The sequence below is a fragment of the Phalacrocorax aristotelis genome, chromosome 2 (assembly GCF_949628215.1).
Source record: "Phalacrocorax aristotelis chromosome 2, bGulAri2.1, whole genome shotgun sequence".
Taxonomy (NCBI): domain Eukaryota; kingdom Metazoa; phylum Chordata; class Aves; order Suliformes; family Phalacrocoracidae; genus Phalacrocorax; species Phalacrocorax aristotelis.
In genome coordinates, this window is record NC_134277.1 from 74,308,988 (window position 1) to 74,327,787 (window position 18,800).

Sequence of the window (18,800 nt, forward strand, 5' to 3'; positions counted from 1 at the left end):
GTCCACTATGCAGGGAAGAGCATGTTCTTAAGGTGTATTTACTTTTTTGGCGTTAAAGCTGTTCTGGAAAAAAAGGTTGTGATTCCTGTGTCTTTTGTGTCAAGCTAAACATCTCAATGTAATGTAAAAGTTTGAGACAAAGTTTTAACATTAGAACTTTTGTTTCTACAGTTCGAGGTCTTCTGCATGCATGAAGTCAGTAAAGAACAATGATACCAAAATAAAATGCTTACTTATTTTTCCTTTGTGGCAATGCATTGCTACTCCCGTAAGTCCAGATGGGTCTGGGGAGGAAAAAAAAAAGTCTTCTGTTCATAGTCAGTGTCATTAAATTGGGCACAGATGGCCAGGTATTCTGTATGTGTAGAGGGGGTAAATCTTACTGATATATACATGAAAAATAAGCTGATCTGCATTTAAGAAAATATTTCAGCTGATGGTCATTTTGTATGCAAGATTTAGTCTGCTTTTTGCAAATAGGAAAATGGAAGAACGAACTATGTCAGATGCCAGCTGCTGTTTTGTAAAGATTGATTGTGGCTCCTGATTAAACCTGAAAATAGAGAGCCATCCTTGAACATTTGGACAAGGGGTCTGGTTTAGCAATGCACCATTTCTCGTTGTTTCTGTTGCTTTTCCACTGTCAGTCATCTCCATTTTTAAACTTCTTGCTAACTGCTACCCATATTAAAGTCTTGCTCAGCTAGTGAGTGTGCTGATAAACTTTTTAGGCTAAGGTGAGGAACTTGGACCTAGCACTATACTGGCATATGCTTTGTTATTTTCATTTTTCTGCACGCTTTAATGGCAAGATTTTTAGATACTATGCTCTGGAAGAAGATGTGAAACTGCTTTAGGATTGTATTTGAACATAAATATAACACGAGATATTAAACAAAACCAACATTCTAAATGTGTTCATCCTCTCATTTCCCATATGGAATTCCAATTCTTAATATTTTTTAGAAGCAACATGAAAAATCATTTCATGTCTGTATTAAATCCTACCTCAGCTTTCTGCCTTCTTTGCTTTTATCTGTCTTCCAGGTGTTTATGTTTGTCTTACAAGCTCATTTTATTGCTGTCTGTAGTGTCAGAGTTGTTTGAGAGTTGTTATTAGTTGTTTGAGAATAAACGCAACTTTTTTCTTTCTCCTTGACATCTGGGCATCTAGCCTCTTAATACCCTGTGTCACTTGGATTGAAATGGACTTTTGGTGGAGCATGAGCGCACAATCAGTATATTGCAGTTGTTCCTTGATCCTGTTCTTACATATAGGACCTGGAAGCTTTCCTACACGTTGCAACTTAATTCAATATATAGGACCTTTGTGGGTCCTCTTGCAGTCTACCTGATGTAGAAACTTGTACAAGGGGCTATATGAGGTAAAATCATTGTCCGTAGATGACATTTCATGTTGTTCATTTAATAAACTAACTTTCCCCTTGCTTTGCATGCCAGTCTAGCCTGTAGTCCATTCCTTTGGGAAAGAGGGCTTCTAAGAGTTGATCGAGTAGGTTGACTTGGCAGGCTGCAAGGGTTTTCTGCTCATGGGCTGAGGGGGTTAATGCTCTTGGATTTCAGCAAAAGCTGCTTCTGGCCATGCCAAATGAGCCCATGCAAAGGAGGGGAGCTGTGCAGAAGGTGCCTTGTCTTACTCCTGTAACAGTAGGGAAGGAGGATGTCCCAGGAGTAAGTTGTGACTGCCATAGCACCTCAGGCTGTCTACTTCTGCATGGCACCTGTCTCAATGGTTCTTCAAACCAGGGAAGGAGCAGGCTGTGGGAACAGTCAGGTACATATGGGCACCAGATCAGAGTGTTCAGGAGAGTGGCTGGATTTTTGCACAAGTATGGGCTGAGTTGACCTGTACTTGCATAATGACCTGTTCTTCAAGGAGCCATAAAGCTTTTAAGATTCTGCTAACAACTCTTTCAACAACATAATTCACACCAAATAAAATTTTAAAACTCCATGCTTTTTCAAAAATGGGTTTCTTTCTCTTCCTTCCAACATAACTTATTTGGTCACTTTAATTGAAAAAACCTTTCTTTGATTTTGTCCCAGGTATATAGAATCTGGTCACTGGTTCTTTTTGCACTTTTATCACTCAGGTAATTTAACTACCATGTTAAAATTTTACATGGGACAGTTATCCAAGCTGAATAAGCCTTTTTCTTGCTGGTTCTCCTAATGAAGTTTGTGATTGATGAGATCTGCCAGCAGATTGTCAGTTCTTGGTAACATGTTTTGCTGTTAGGGAGGAAAAAAAGACTAAATGGTGTTTAAAAAAAAAAATCCAAATCAATAATGAGAAAACAGACATGCCACATTATAGAAAGTACCGTGTTCTGTCCAAAGTGATGGTTTATAGCTAAGAAATATAGCAAAAAATAAAATTGTCAGTTCTGTCCAGCAGAGCTGTCAGACTTCTTTCTGGGAGGGAAATGACTGAACCACAGCTTTACACCATCCGTTTTTTGCTTGCCTGTGCAAAGAAAGTGGATAACTTATTTTCCTTATTAATATTATTGCTTATGAGGAAAGGCTGAGAGGCCTGGGGAAGAGAAGACTGAGGGGGATCTTACCAATCCTTAAAAATATCGAAAGGGTGGGTGTCAAGAGGATGGGACTGGACTCTTCAGTGGTGCCCAACGACAGGACAAGGGGCGATGTGTACAAACTGGAACACAGGAAGTTCTACCTGAATATGAAGGAAAACTTTCCTGTGAGGGTGCCAGAGCAGTGGCACAGGCTGCCCAGAGAGGGTGTGGAGTCTCTTTCCCTGGAGACATTCAAAACCCACCTGGACACGGTCCTGTGTCCCCTGCTCTAGGTGTGCCTGCTCAAGCAGGGGGGTTGGAGGAGATAATCTCCAGAGGTCCCTTCCAACGCCCACCATTCTGTGATTTTTACTGTTTGGTTTTTTTTCCCCTCTGTCATGTAATGCTGGCTGTGTTCTGAGTGATAATAAACTTAGGAGGGTTTGAGTTAATTTCCTACATGATGAGTACGTGGCTATCTCTGTAATCTTGAAAAGTATAAAGAAGTCAGGGCTGTAAGCAGCTGTGGTGCTCATGAGCCCAGGGTGCAGGGTAATTTTCATCCTACACTGTTGCAGATGCTTGTATTGGCCTGGCAGCAGCATGACCCAAAATCATGGGCAAACTGGCACTGTATGTTTGCAGATGAGTTCTGCAGGCAGTCACACAGATTTGTGGTTGGCCTTATTAATGTCTCTTTCTCTGGAGAGTTAAATTTTAGGCATTATTTTAGTGACCACGCACCATGCAGATATTTTGCTATTATGTTATTTTAGGGTCTTTTATGTATATTACTTTACTCTGTCAGAATAATGTATGCTTGAATAGAGATGTCAGTATTTTAAGAGCTCTGGATGGTGCTCAATCTACTGATTAGGATGGAAACTGTGGAAAGGACTGAGATGTTTACACTCTGAACTGTAGTAAAACATGGAAATGCATGCACTTTGGGGGAAAATCTAGAGGCACAGGAACATGATTTTGAATTGTCAGACTTTGAGTCTGACGGTATTGAAGTATTTGCGTTTGACTTCAGTATTCTATGTTTAAAATACTTTGGAAAGACAACTAAGGTATTCTGTTCCAAAAATGTCAAAACATAACCATTAGATACCATCAGAACGTATTTCTCTGAAAAGAAATCTTAAACCAAATGGAAACAATTTTGCCAAATGTTTTGATTTTTTGATAGCAACATTTCCCAACTGAAAATCATTCCATCAAAGTTCTGTTGATCATGTTAATTAGGAGTTCCTTTCTTGGAGTTAAATGTACAACTGTCATTTTCCAAATACATTCACTTACCCCTGTAAAATTATGCTGTTCCTAAACAATAAAGGATATCTACGTATTGGTTTTGATGTAATTTTCTTGATTTTTTTTTTTTTGCAGAGGAGAGTTTTCAATAGTAATAACTTGGAGGGAGAGTTTGGAGCACATACATGGCATACAGAGTTCTAGAAAAATTTAAGTTTTATAGTTGAAAGACATTTAATGAGTGGTTGCTTCCTCAAAAGACTGATTAATGGACTTCGTTATTTTAGTAAAGGCACCCAAATTGAGTAAATCTGATGTGGTTGTTATCCAAGACATTATTTGCGCTCTTTGTGTAGCATAATAGAGCAAGAACATTTTTCTTTTTACATAAAATTTAAATACCAGTAGATTTTTTTTTAGTACTAATAAAACTAATAGAAAACTTACTGCCTCTGGCAGTGATTCATGCCAATAGACATATTTGCGTATGATTTCTGGTAAATAAAAAACACTTCATAATGTAGTAATAGTTTTTAAGTATTGAAATGCTGTCCTAGCTCACCACCCCCTTTCCTTACTCTTGGGTGTGGCTTTAACATTTGATTCCTACTGTATCCATCTGTATGTTGCCTATGATGAAAAGACGCTGACCTCATAACATCAAGACTTATTCAAGACACTGTAGACACAGGCTATTATTTCAAATATTCTTTAGAGGATCAGCATTCTGGATTATTAAAACAAAATCAAAGTAATTAAAAAAAAAAAAACACAACCTGCAGTCAATCAGGCAAAAAACTGCTTGCTACAGCAACGGATAGCAAGGATGCTGTCTGAACTGCCTCTTAGATAAAGCTCTTCCCATAGTTTTTTGGGCTTTCTGACCAAGAAAGTATAGTCCCAGATTGTACATGGTTGTCTGTTTTTCCAAGTAAAATGGGCATGAATAGAAAACTTTCTTGATTGTTTCCTTGCCTGTGTGAATGCTTGGCCCAGGAGTTCCATTACTGTTTTGTACAGAACTCTGTACAGAGGATGTCCTTGGTGAGGAATATTTTCTGGGATTCTTCTCTATATTATAGTTCTTTCTCAAGAATGAAGATGCCACAGATCATTCAGACAAAATTATAGCTAGGAGAATGGCCCTTTTCCCTTAATTTTTTTTTCTAATTTTTATTCTATTCCTTTTCACCTGATCTCTGTATAAAATTCTAACATTTTTCTCAGGATGCAGTGCACAACTGAACATTTAATATGATAACAGTAAAAGAATTTAGTTGTGTTTAGATGCTGTCTTCCTTAAGAGAATCTGTATGAAAAAATCTTTACATTATTCTTCAGGAAAATTTGAAGGTCCTGTGCTGTGAATGGCTAAATGCCAAGCTTGGCTGGTGTTCATAGACTCAAAATACTTAGGACTAGACTGTTTTTCCACATTATGTTTGTTACAAAGTCTTGGGAAAAGCTGCTGCTTAGATATATTTTTCTACCTTTTTAAATAAAAAGCAATTGGTTAAATCACATTTAGGTCTTGTAAAGAAAAGAAGCCTATGCCCAAACTAAATACTCTGTGTGTGTGTACACATGAATGAATGTATTGGTGTCAAGAAGTCAGGAATTCACTTCTGCATCCCAGTAATCCTTTTTCAAAAATTTCTGTTTAAAGCAAACTGTGAAGCCATTGTGGAAGCTAGTGGAAGTATGCTATGTGTGTTAGTCTTATTACAAATGAATCTCCATTGAATTGCAGTGCTTTTTTTTTTCTTGAACTCAATAGCATTTAGATCAAAAGATGTTTAATTTAAATTTAGAAAATGCTTATTTACAAGTTGACATAATTAACTGTATTTTTATATACCTTGCAAAAAACCTAGTATTTAAATAAGTATAGCTCCATGAACATTTTATATCAAATCAGCATGAACTTCCAAATGTCTTGTGGGATTCTGAATATGACAGCGGTCAGATTCTCCACAGACTTCATTGCCAGGTCTTGACAGTCCATCTGAGTCTGCTTGTCTGGCATATACTGGTCTGAAACCATTAAAGACCTCTTTCTAAAGCATTAGCTTGTATAAAAATAAGATTGTCTTATTTTAGCTGCCAGAGAAAGTATGTATTTTTAAAAAAAATTAATGTATTTCCCTGAAACTATAATGAGTTCTAATATATTGGCAATAATCACTAATCCATTATGGTACTGAAGCTTATATAATTGAACTTAGTCCTGTGACTTAAAGTGCCTAGGAGAACAATTTATGGTATCTGGTGAAGTTGGTCTTTAAAGAGTTGTCTCCATCTTTCTCTTTCACAGCACGTGATTTCTGCTAACTAGTATTTGCTTGCAGGATGTGGTATTTTTGCACGGTGGTATTTATTTACTGCATTATTTGTTTCTCCAACAAACATACAGATTATCACAGTGCTCAGTTGCAGTCACAGGCAGATGTAAACATCTGTTCATTGTTTCTATAAGCAGGAGAAATGTGAACGTAGGTTTCCTCAGAGCCTTGGTGTTGGAGAAAATAGGTTTATCTTGTTGATATCTTGTGTAACCATGACGGTTACACGTTCAGTGAATGTTAAACACTTTTATGCAGACCGTGTTAGAACAGCAGTGACAGAGTTAAATGTAGCTGGGGTGGTGCCAAGTTCAAAAGCCATCATTTATTTCCATTCTTAATCACAGTTAAGAACAGGGGAACTAGGAGTGGAAGGGGCTAGGTACAAGCCATCAAGTTTTGGGTTGAATCACTAATGGAATTCTTTGTGAAACAATAATTCATTCATTCATCAAAATGTGCCTCCCCTTGTAATCAATGCTTTTATTTAAATAACATAAAACTGCTTCCTTCTCAGGAAATGTTTTAAAGTCAATACAGCTCAAATGAAATGCTTAAAACATAGTACATCCTGGAAGTTTATAGCCTGAATTATGTCAAATAGAAACATGTTGTGCTGCCTTGAAACTAACCTGTCACTAAGTTCCAGAAAACATCTTTGACTCGTCTAAAATATCACAGCATTTTTCTAGTCCAATAAATTAGCAAATAGGTTTGCGAATTAATGGTCTTCATATGTAAAATAGTTTTGAAGGGAGGAACATTTATTGATTGATTTAAGTAGTTTTATCGCTGTCCAAAATAAATTAGATATCTCACTCATAATGCTTTTTCCCTGACCTGACTAATTTGCAATATGAAAATAAATGTTTGAGTGATTTGTTTACAAAATAATAAGAAATACATTTTCTGTAGACCTCTAAATAGGTTTCCTGATTTCCAGAGCTATTGAGCAGATTTTTTACTAAATTTATTAATTTATTATTTTCAATTTGTAATTTATACCAAAAATTGCGGCCTATTATTTGCAGATTTTGAATGTTAAGATGAAGAGTTATCAAACTGGTGCTGGCACCTTCACAAACACCTCCAAAAGCAATGGGGTCATAGGATGGACATAGTCCTACCAACTGCAGAGATGCAGTGTTGAGCAAACAAATATATACTTATACAGAAGTCCTCATTCTGTGAATGAGTGGCAGTACTTACTAACCGGTATGGATTTTGAGGCTTGATTCTGGGGTTTTATTTATTTCCCAACAACTTGTTGGAATCCTTGAGGGAGAAATTCTCTATCAGTGCGAGTTATTGCTACCATTAGCTAGGGACCTGGAGCTTTTGCAACTTCTGTGGGTAATTTGTTCCAAGACTGGAAACCTTTTCTGCTACCCTGGGGAATGGAAGGTCATGTCGCATGTCAAAGGGAAGGTAATATGCCCTGGTCATAAAATGTTATACTGAAAACATTGTTATGATAAATAGACCACTCTTCATACCTCTTCTCCTCTCCTAATATCTCATGCAGTAGCCTTAGCCAGTACTTGTCTGAGTTATTGAGTTTTAAGCCAGATGTTAATTCCACATATAGAGTAAATCTTATCTGAGAAGAACTTCTCCTTACAGCCATGTGCTTATGGGAGGGAAAAGAGTTGGTGTTTGCTGTTTGGGGTTGTTTTTTTTTTTTCTTACTTGCAGATAAAGGTCAAAAAGTGAATGAATGTGACTCATGACTCACTCATGTGAGTGAATATTTTGTTGTGACTTTTAATTAGCTATTAAGTAGTATCTTGGGGGTTTTGTAACACATTTTTGGCTTGAAATGCAGAACTTTTTGTGATATATAAATGTACCAGTCTGAACTTACTCTTGTTCAATAGAATATGTGTATATAGTAATATATTATAGAAACAGAATAAGGTAATTTTTTTTCGCCTTCATAGTCTAAGCCTCTGTGAGAGATTGTTAAGAGGTTGACTGGAAAACTCTTTAAAAATTACTGACCTTTCCCTTAGCTTTATCTTCACCTTTAAATTTTAACATCTGAACTTAACATACTTGGGCTTGATTAGATTAAAAGGCAATACTTTATCAACGTTTCTTTTCTTGGAGAAAGAAAATTGATCTCTCTTTGTCTTCCTGAATATCTCTGATGTCCCTTTCTTTTATAGTGGTTAGATTAAACTGCTTCAGCACACAGAAGATCCATCAGCAGGTTTATTGAATGACTTCTGTTCACTGGACTAGCATAGCTTGAGTTTTAAATTTAATCTCATTTTTCTGTCTGATATTAAATTATATATTGCCTGGTCAAATCAAAGTATTGCATTGTATGCTGGGATCTACAGTTTGGAGAGTAAGAGTACATGCACCATGATTTTAGAGGTGGAAGCTATACATAGCCCAAAAGAAACATTTTTGGTTGGTAGATGCTCTTAGCTTCATAATTGGCAGATAGAACATCCATCCTACATGGTTTTTAGAGTAACTGTAGGAAAAATAATAGGAAAATGGGTGTAACCTTTTTTTTTCTTTTATGGGAAGTAGCTTTCAGGAATGTTGTGTTACTTAGGATTTAGTATTACTTTGATTCATATGTTACTCCTGGACTCCAGAAAGATATGCAGGATATGTAGGTCCTGAGAAGCTGAATTTATTTTACTGGATCTAGCAGAGGTCTCAGGTTTGTCTTAGCTCATCATCATTGTGGTCCGAAGATCAAGAGCTGTGGGCATATTGTTCCATAATTAGCCTACAAAGGGTCTAGCTTTTTTCAGTGCTTGTTTGTGCTGATAGCACCTGGGAGGTACAAGGAGTGGAGAGCTGTATGCTGTGGAAAGATGTGGTGGATAGTTCTGGCACGTTATGCCTGGTGCATAGAGGTGCTGTGTAATTTACATGGATGAAGATCAGCTCTGCCTGCCTCAGAACCTCAAATCTGCCTCTCTGGCATGGCCTGTGAGTGAACCAGTCACTCAGCTTTGCCAAGCAGAATAGTCTTTTACCTTCAGACCTTGCCTCTGTTCACCCATGGTTCCTTCCACTCTTTTATCATGTAAGATGCTGCGTCTGATTTCCCATAGGGATGAAGTGACACGTGGAGTTTGTACCCACTGCATTTCTAGGTTATTGTTCCACTCTTGGCTGCGGCTGGGATTTTCAGCCCCCGTTTCCTTTGTGCTAGTGTTATCGCCTGTAAAGCTTATGTAAACTTCCATATCCTGTAACTAATTAAACAGAAGAAATACAGAAGTAAAGATCTAGTTCACTTGACTTTCTGTGCCTCAGGTAGCATTAATAGAGTACAAAACAACCTGCACTTATTTTCTTCTGAGCCTCTGGTAACATAATCACAGGAGTCTGTAAATGAGCTTCCTGAAACATTTCATGTATTGTCCAAAGGCACTGTATTTACAATCCCAAAAGTCTAAAAATTATATTCAGTACTCTGTTGTATGCACAAAGTGGGATGGTGATTTTGTGTTATGCATTCCAATTTGATTTTTTTTAGGCTCTAGATTTGACTAATAAGCTTTGCATAAATTAGAATTTTCTATGCTGCTAAGTATACATTGTAATTTCAAATATCCATCATTGTTGTCAAAGTTGATGTTGCAGATTTGCTAAACTAAACATGCAGTGCTTTGCTATAAATGAGGGAAGGTCATTGAGCCATATGGTGATGGGAGGTCCAGTGGGGGATGTCTGTCACTACTGACTACAGTTTTTCCAGAAATTTTTTTTCTTGTAACTCAAAGCTGATGGAAATGGATGAGAAGATAAAATTTGGAGAATAACTCCAATATTCCAAATCCTGTAACTTCTAGTATGTTGTCTGTAAGCAGATAGAACAGGTGGTCGGTTACTTCATATGGATTGTTTAATAAATTATATTTATGGTTTATTGTTGTCTTTGTTATGAGATGACTGGATCCTATCTAATTTCAGTGTAATTTCTTTTACTAGATTCATTTTGGACCTATGATGCTTAAATTCTTCTTTCTCAAAAAGCACAGGTTTACACAAGCAAATATAAAGAGGCAATATTAAGCATCTTTATTACTAGAATCCAAGGATCACCTCTGCAAAGTAAAACTTTGTTAGGAGTCTGTTCCATACACTCAAAATTACTAGCCTGTCAAAATGACCAACAAAACTTCACCTCAGATAACCTTCAGAAAACTGTTTCTTAAAGTCTTTCATAAGTCAAAATATCTGGTTTATTTTTTAAATATATGCTGTCAACATATTTCTGATACTGAGTCCCTTTTCTCTTTTAAGGGATTGGCATTTTTATAATTTCCATAATAAAAGAATATGGGTACTGTAACTAGATATTTACTAAATATAAATCTTTAGTTTCAGAAATAATGCTGTGCTTCAGAAATGTCCAATCAAAATATCATCATCATCCAGGCCAACCACACTGGAGTCCAAGGAGTTAGAATATCCCAAGGCTTTATGCCTTGTTGCTTAATTAAAAAAAACTAAGCACTATTGCTTCATCAAAAACAAATAATTTTCCACTCACAAGTGGGAAATAAGTGCATCCAGCAAGGCTGCTTAGCACCTCATGGGTTTCTAAATGAACAGTTACAGCCACCAAGAGATGCAATACAGTTAGCCCTCCCTCTTCAGGGTACCCAAGTCACAAGCTAAACTGCGTCTCTTCTTAGAATGGAAGGTAACAGCTAGCCATGCTGAAGAGAGAAATTTTGGCCGCAGCATTGGACTAAAACTCTAATCTTTGCAGAAAAGTATAATGGAATTTGTAATGGCAATTCACAGCAAGCCAGGCTTATCTTAAGAACAGTTCAGAAATAGCAGCATGGCAAATGGAACAGCATAGATCTGCCTCAAAAGGAGGAAGAGAGAAATCAGCCTTGTCAGGATTTGAACTTGTGGTTTGGTTTCAAGGCATTCCCTACCTCGTAATTGGACTGCTGAGCTACCTGACTGTCCTGGTGAGCAGTTGGCAGGGTCTTAGGAGTGAAAGTTTAGCAGAGAGCTTTTGTCATTTCAGGCCATCAGGACACTCTTCATCTGTGGCAAATTCGGTTTCTAGTTCCTATAGCACATCCTTGCCTGGTGCCTCGTTAACTAAACAACTTATTCGATTGGATCCTTCACTGGTAACCCTCTTTTAACCTCTTCTACAATATAATATTGCAGTTGCAACTCCAATTAAGATTAAAAGAATGCTTTCATTTGGACATATTTCCTTTTTTCTTTTAACCCTGACCTTCTGAAAAGCACTCGCTTCTGCAGAGATTCTTTACACTTAGTATTAAGCCAATAACTGTTTTTATTTTTAGAAATATAGCAACAAAAATGTATGTTTCAAAGAACTGTAAAAATAGTCATCGTTAACTATGAATAGGACTGATAGTATTCTAGGATCATGAATACCACCAGTTCCCAGTGTTCGGGAACTGAAGGTAAGTCATGCCTGACCAACATGATTGCCTGGATTTGTGAACAAGGGGAGAGCAGTGGATGTTGTTCACTACTACTTTACAGAGGCTTTCAACACTGACTCCCACAACATTCTTGTATCCAAGTTAGGGTGTTATCATCTGAATGGGTGGACAACCATGAAACTTCAAGACTGGTTGGATGCTAGGGCTTAGAGGATGGTAGTTAATGGGTCTTCAGGGGTTGATCCTGGGACTCATCCTGTTTCATGTCTTTATCGGTGACCCAGAGGAAGTAACAGTGCTTGCTAATTAAATTTGCAGATGACACCAGATTGGGAGGCCAGTGTGCTCAATGGTAGGGCTACTGTCCAGAGGGACCTCAGGAGCCTGAAGGAAAAGGCCAACAGCAACTTTATGAAATTCGGTAGGGACAAGTAAAATGTCCTACACCTGGCAACGAGATGCCCCAGCCAGAAAACAGGCTGGGGACTGACTGGCCAGGGAGAAGCTCTGCCAAAATGGGGCTAGGGATCCCAGCAGAGAGACAGCTGTGTGCCCTGGCAGCAAAGGTGGTCAAGAGCATCCTGAGATGTACGAACAGTTGCTCAGCCAGCAGACTGGGGGGAGTGATTATCCCCCTCTACTTAGTGCCTGTTAGACTGCATCTGGAGTACTGTATCCAGTCTTGTCCCCCTCAACCCTCCCCCACACCCCGCCACACACAGGAAAGACATGGATAACCTGAAGCAAGCTCAGCAGAAACCACCACAGTGATTGGGGGCTGAAGCACTTGCCGTGTGAGAAAAGGCTGAGGGATCTGGGTTGGTTCAGCCTGGAGAAGAAACAACATTGAGGTAACCTAATAGTAGCCAGTACTTCAGCATACCCAGGAGGTGGCTGGCAGGAGAACAAGAGACAGCAGGTGGAAAGTGAAGGAAGAGAGGTTTTCAGACTGGCTTTAAGGAGAAGCTTTTTTTCCCCACAAGGACAGCCAAGCGATTGAGCATGATTCCCGGAGAGGCAGTCCAGTCACCGTCCTGGTTTTCAAGACCTCACTGGACAAAGCCATGAATAGCCTTGTCTGATCCCCTTGTTGACCTTCCTTGCAGCGGGAGGTGAGACTAGAGACCTGAGCTGCTTTCCAACATGAATGATGCTGTGATCCTGCTGGTGGGGTAGTCATCCATGCTCTCTTCTTTGAAATGCATACAGGCACAAAGTGGACAAAGGATACAGTCAGGAAAAAAAAAGTCCTATTTTCCTGAAAACAGCCACAAGTTTGTCTCTCTATATATAAATCTGGGGAGGCATTTTCAGTTTTGAGATTGATTTTAAAAAATGAAAGGAAACTTTTGAAACAGGCATGCAGAAGCTTTTTGTCATCTAGAGCAACTTGCAGGGACAGGGTTGAAGTTTTTATTAGAAGTTTTGAGATGTGGAACACAAAGTAGCAAGATTTGCTTTAGAAATAAGTTACAAATCTTATATCTGATCATACAGCATGTATCTCATGCACTGGGTCACAGTCCCAGCTCTCAAGTCTGTTTTCTAATGTTCATCAATTTTTATCCTGCCTCTCTGTTCCTTTGGGGTAGTCCTCTCATACAGTATCTCTAGAGCTGTTCTCTTCCGGACATATTTCTTGGCAATTCCATTGGAACTCTTATTTTGTATATTAGCAGAGAAACCCATTAGTGGCTTGTAGGTTTCATCCTGTAAGTTTTTTGTGAAGACTGTCTAGGGTCTTTGATTAGAAAATTTTAGGAAGTAATACTGGCTTAACCAGCAGTCTAATTTTCATGTTTCTTTACTCTCTCTCCTCCCCTCCCAGCTTCCTACCACCACCCCCACTCCCTCAAGCAAATCCTGGTTCCAGGAATAGGCTTTGCTTTGATTTTAGAAAACAGGAAGGTGTCATCATTGTGGTGCTGTAACTTGAGGTGGCAGTGGTGCTGATAAAACATTGTGTCACACCCTTCTGTTGGTTCTGTGTTCAGTTAGGCAAGTCACAACTACTGCCCTATTAAGTACTTGCCTCTCAATGCCAAACACACATCTGTTGTCATATGCTTCTTTTTTAGTATTAAATGGTAATTGCATGCAGCTTTTGCCTCATCTTTATTGGTGTCTTCTAATGAGACCTTTATAGAGGAAAAAAGAATGTAAATATACATATATGGAAATATGTATGCGTACACGTAAATATAAAAATAATAATTCCCTCTGAAGTAATTCTGTACATGGAGATATTTTTACTAATGCTAATAAGTTTAAGGTAAGATGAAATTATTTTTCTGCAGATATTTTCTTACAAAAAATTTCCATTTTTAAATTATATGTAATTCTGAAAATTCAGTTAGACAAATCTCAGCTGGTGCACATTTTGCTAATAATAATGGGAAATTCTGAAAATTTATGCTTTTGCTACCTTAAGTTAATAGATGTTAATTGGAAGGGAGAAGTGGTAAGAAAATATAGTTAGTGAAGGGAAACAATGACCTTTTATAAAAAGACTCCCTCACTTGATATAATATTACTGTGTTGTAAACCAGTATTGCACTTCTGCACATTGTGTCCTTGAATAAAAGCATCATATACTTCATTTCAGAATTATTAGCCGCAGTGGGCTTCCTAGAGGTTGGTTACTGATCACTTGCCATAATTTATTAAATACAACCTAAGCTAATAATGAAAAACGCCTTTTATTTTGTGTCTTTTTTGATAGTCTCTGATCTCATCAATACTTAAATATCTAAAGGGAGGGTGTCAGGACGATGGGACTAAACTCTTTTCAATAGTGCCCAATGACAGGACAAGGGGCAATGGGCACAAGCTGGAACATAGGAAGTTCCACTTAAAGATGAGAAAAAACTTCTTTCCTGTGGGGGTGCCAGAGCAGTGGCACAGGCTGCCCGGGGAGGCTGTGGTGTCTCCTTCCCTGGAGACATTCAAAACCCTCCTGGACACGTTCTTCTGCCCCCTGCTCTAGGTGTGCCTGCTCAAGCAGGGGAGCTGGACAAGATGATCTCCAGAGGTCCCTTCCAACCCCTACCAGTCTGTGATTCTAACCTGCTGTCCTCTTCCCTTGCAGTCTGTTTTGCTTGCACAGGTTGCGTACCACAATCCTCCTCTTCTATCTTTGCGTACGTGCTCAGTGACTTACAATTTGCAATAGCCATTAGGGCTTGTAGTTTGTTGCCTATGACTGTGGTGTGATCCATTAATACATTATATTTGTTCACAGTCACAAAGACAAGATGTCAACATGTTTGTAAAGCTGTCTTGGAAAGATGACTTAAACCTTTAGCATGTTGTGATACTTGTAAATGCAAAGTGATGCTGAGAAAACCATTGCTTGGTCAGGTTTATTTTGAAGGCATAGTACTGTGTACTTAAAAGCAAGTATGTCTGCACTGTGTTTCAGCTTCTTTTCTTACACTCTAGTTTAGCAGAGCACAAAGATACAAGAGTGAAGACTTGAAAAGCAAACAGATTTTTTTTTAATTTTCTGGTCAGGCATGACATAAGTAAACATTTTGAAATAAAAATATCTAAATCCCCAAGCAGATATTATTTTCTGAAGTACCTCTGTTGCAATATCATCTTTCCTTAACCCAGTAGGCAGCTAAACACCACAGAGCCGTTCGCTTACTCCCTCCACAGTGGGAGCAGGGAGAGAATCGGAAAAAAGGTAAAATCTGGGGGTTGAGATAAAGACAATTTAATAGGACAGAAAAGGAAGGGATAATGATAAAAGAATATACAAAGCAAGTGATGCACAATGCAGTTGCACACCAACCATTGACCAATGCCCACCTAGTTCCCAAGCAGCAGCCGCGTCCCCCCAGCCAACCTCCCCAGTTTTTTCTTCAGCCTGACATTGTATGGTACGGAATATCCCTTTGGTCCCTTGGGGTCAGCTGTCCCAGCTGTGTCCCCTCCCAGCTTCTTGTGCTCCACCAGCCTCCTTGCTGGTGGGGTCAGGTGAGAAGCTGAAAAGTTCTTGATTTAGTGTAAGCACTGCTCAGCAACAACTAAAACACTGGTGTGTTATCAACATTATTCTCATACTAAATTCAAATCAGTGCTATACCAGCTACTAGGAAGAAAATTAACTCTGGCCCAGCAAAACCATGACAAGCTGTTCTAGGCTTCATTTTTATGAGGACACATGTTATGTTTTCAATGGTGCTTCAGGGAAGGACAAAGATTAACTCTTTGAAGCTAGAGGTGAATGACTGAATATTAGGGGAAAGACTGTTTTCTAACCATAACTCTCTGGTTTTTACTATTATCTGGGGGCATGGCTGTTTCTTAACGTTAGCAAGTAGGGCCTGTTCCCTGTGAGTCTGTGGTAGTGTTTTGGCCCTGGTGGTGTTCTCGCATTAACTCCCAACCATTCTTTCTTTTTTCTACTAATGTGCATCTGTTACCTTGCATAGCCATCCACCTGCAGTGGCTTTGGGCTGAAAACATCACACTGAGCCTATTACCCATTGAGTACATACTTTTGATTTAATTTGGAGTTAATTGTGTGACAAATGTGTGTAAGTAGAGATCACGAAAAGTGTTTTGAGTGTGCATATGTGAGAGCACACTGAGTGCCTGTATTCAAGTGTACACTCTTGCATGGGTCCTGCTGTCACTACCTCACTAGAAAGTCTTTGCAGAAGATAAAATCAAAGGTGTCGTCTATTAAAATTTCAGTGCGCTTAGATGACAAAAAGAAAATGCCTCATTGAAAAATGGCTGAAACATGCAGTATCTGTTTCCAAAGAATGGTGAGAAAAATAGTAAACTGTGAAATGCATTTTGAGTTTTCATTTGCAATGATGTTTCTTAATGAACACTGTTGCATTCCTAGGACCTCTCCCAAAGGTCTATAGGAGCTGTTTGAGTGTACTGTATGCAGAATTGCTTTCCCATTCTGTTTCTCTGGAGAGCTTGCTTGGTACCTTCTCGTTGAAGTGTTCCCTTTGTTTATGTGACTTGCTTGGCCTCTCTAGGTGGGATCTGTCGCAAACTATATCCATCTAAACCAGTACTGCTATATTCCCTCCTCCTCAGTGCTAATGCTCATCCAGTCCCACGCAGAGCTGATGGAGCTTTCTAATCCAGAAAAAAAATTTAAAAAAAAAAAAAAAAAAACACAACACACCAAAAAAACCCCAACCCTGAACTCTTTTAGTAGGCTGTCCTTCTGTCAGGTTGCGAAGTTGGACTGGCTCACCTCAGAGCTGTGCTGTGCTGATCTGAAGGAGGCAGGAGGGTTTGTGCCTACCAGGGAGGATGGCAAAATTGCAGCAGCTCCCCTTCACTCACATTGGCTTAGACTTGTTGCAGTGCTGTATGCCCTCAGTTCCTTTGTGCCAGCTTGGGTAAATAATCATCTATAAAGTACGGCAACCATTTCACATGCTGGTATGCTTTTCATCTGTCACTGTCTTCAGATAGTGCTTCTTTTTGGTTAATGTTGTAAAGTTTTGTGAAGATAGCCATATATTCTCTGCCACTGGCATTTCGAGCTGTGCCTTCAAATAGTACGTGATTGGTTTTGGCATTTATGCTTATTGAACTGAAAATGCACACCATTAGAGTAGCTGATCAGCTAACCAGTCAGTTCATCAACCTAAGATCTTTGGAGTAGTGCTCTTAAAAAAAAAAAAACAACAAAAAAAAAAAACAACAGATATCTGTCTGAATGAACAAGTTCTTTTCACTGCATATGTATCTTTGCTGCATGTTGCTACACACATTATTGTACTTGTTCATGGACTTGCAGCAATATTGCAACCCTAATGTTAGTACTAGCTTTTAGTACTTATTCAGTGGAAGAACTCTTGAAGCGTAGAGAGTATTGAGGTTTGGAATTAATGCTGCTGACAACTGTTGTTGCATATAAAAAGCTGTTGTTTAAAAACGAACAAAAAAAAAAAAACAAAAAAAAAAAACAAAACAAAAAAAAAAACCAAAACAAAAAACCCAAAACTGCCAGTTTGTTTATATCTTGACTTAACGCTTTTTAGATAATTTTGAAAGAATTTGAGTGCTGGTGAAATGTTCCTCTGGCACCTCTCAGTGGGGAAGAAAGAATGGTTTACGGTCATTATAGTACTATGTGTGAGCTTTGAGTTCAGCTCATCCTTATTTTAAGTGATATATTGAATCTCAATGTAACCTTAGTAAAGAGCAGTACCAGGATATAGAGCAAGTCTTTGAAGTGTGTTTAGAGAAAACTGCAGATGTATTGATTTCACTGTAGAATTGTGTTAAAGCCTATGTAAAATAACTTCATTTGGGTGTTAACATTCATAAAGGTTTAAAGAAATCATAAAAGGAAAGAAGAGTGCAACTTTCTGACGATAGATAAAAGCTGGTCTGGTGATCTTTTCCAAGTGTACATATCTTTTCTTTCTCAACAACTGTTGGGAGTAATGAGACGAAGAGAGAAAATGGAACAATTAAATGCACCATATGTACAAAACAGGAAAAAAACCAGTCTGTAGGTGTTATACTGAAGAAGAATTTGGTGTAGTCCCATCTATCTTTTTTATGTAGATAGCATTTACTCATTTGTATTGCATTTTGAAAGACTTGTACTCAGTAATGGATCTTGCTGGGTTTTGTTGTTGTTTTTTAGTTTTAAGCTAAAAATATATCTCTGTCAGCTCTTTGTATCTTTGGGAAATCCCTCCTTTCTTGCAGAAGATATTCTGTGTTTCTGCACAGTTTTTGTATGTGGGGTGACTCCAAATACATCCACTACCAAGCAACACAATACATCTTAATTATTTGGGGTTGTTTCTTTTCTAGAAGAAATAAGCAGCTTCTCCTTCAAATCTTGCTAGGACAGCAGCTGTAGATGAGAATGAGCTTTCATATTTAATACATTCTATTAACCTCACACATACACACACTCACTTGCTCACGCACCCCAGTGTCACATTATAGGTGAACAGGCCCTAATTAAAAGCACGCACCATCTGCCGGTGTGTGGCAGCAGGGTGGCACTCCATAACCATCCTGGTTCCTGAGATTGAAATGTATTATTTATGAGCTCAAAGAGCAAATATGCCGCTTGGCTGGTGGAGGCTGCATTAGGAGCTGCATAGCACCATCTAACGGTAAGGAGTGCCACTGGCTATTCATCTGTCCTCTTCTTCTTCTCCCCTCCTCAGTCTCCTCCCCCGGTGCTTTTATTTTTCAACATGGTCTTTGCAGTTTTGTTGTATTTCAGACAATTT

The 18,800-nt window shown here is 38.5% G+C and overlaps 1 protein-coding gene across 4 annotated transcripts in view; it reads left to right on the forward strand.

Annotated features, from left to right (window-relative positions):
* The window catches only part of LYRM4 (LYR motif containing 4), a 94,922-nt gene that overhangs the window by 4,657 nt on the left and 71,465 nt on the right, over positions 1–18,800 (forward strand). The gene's annotated exons all lie outside the window — the stretch shown is intronic.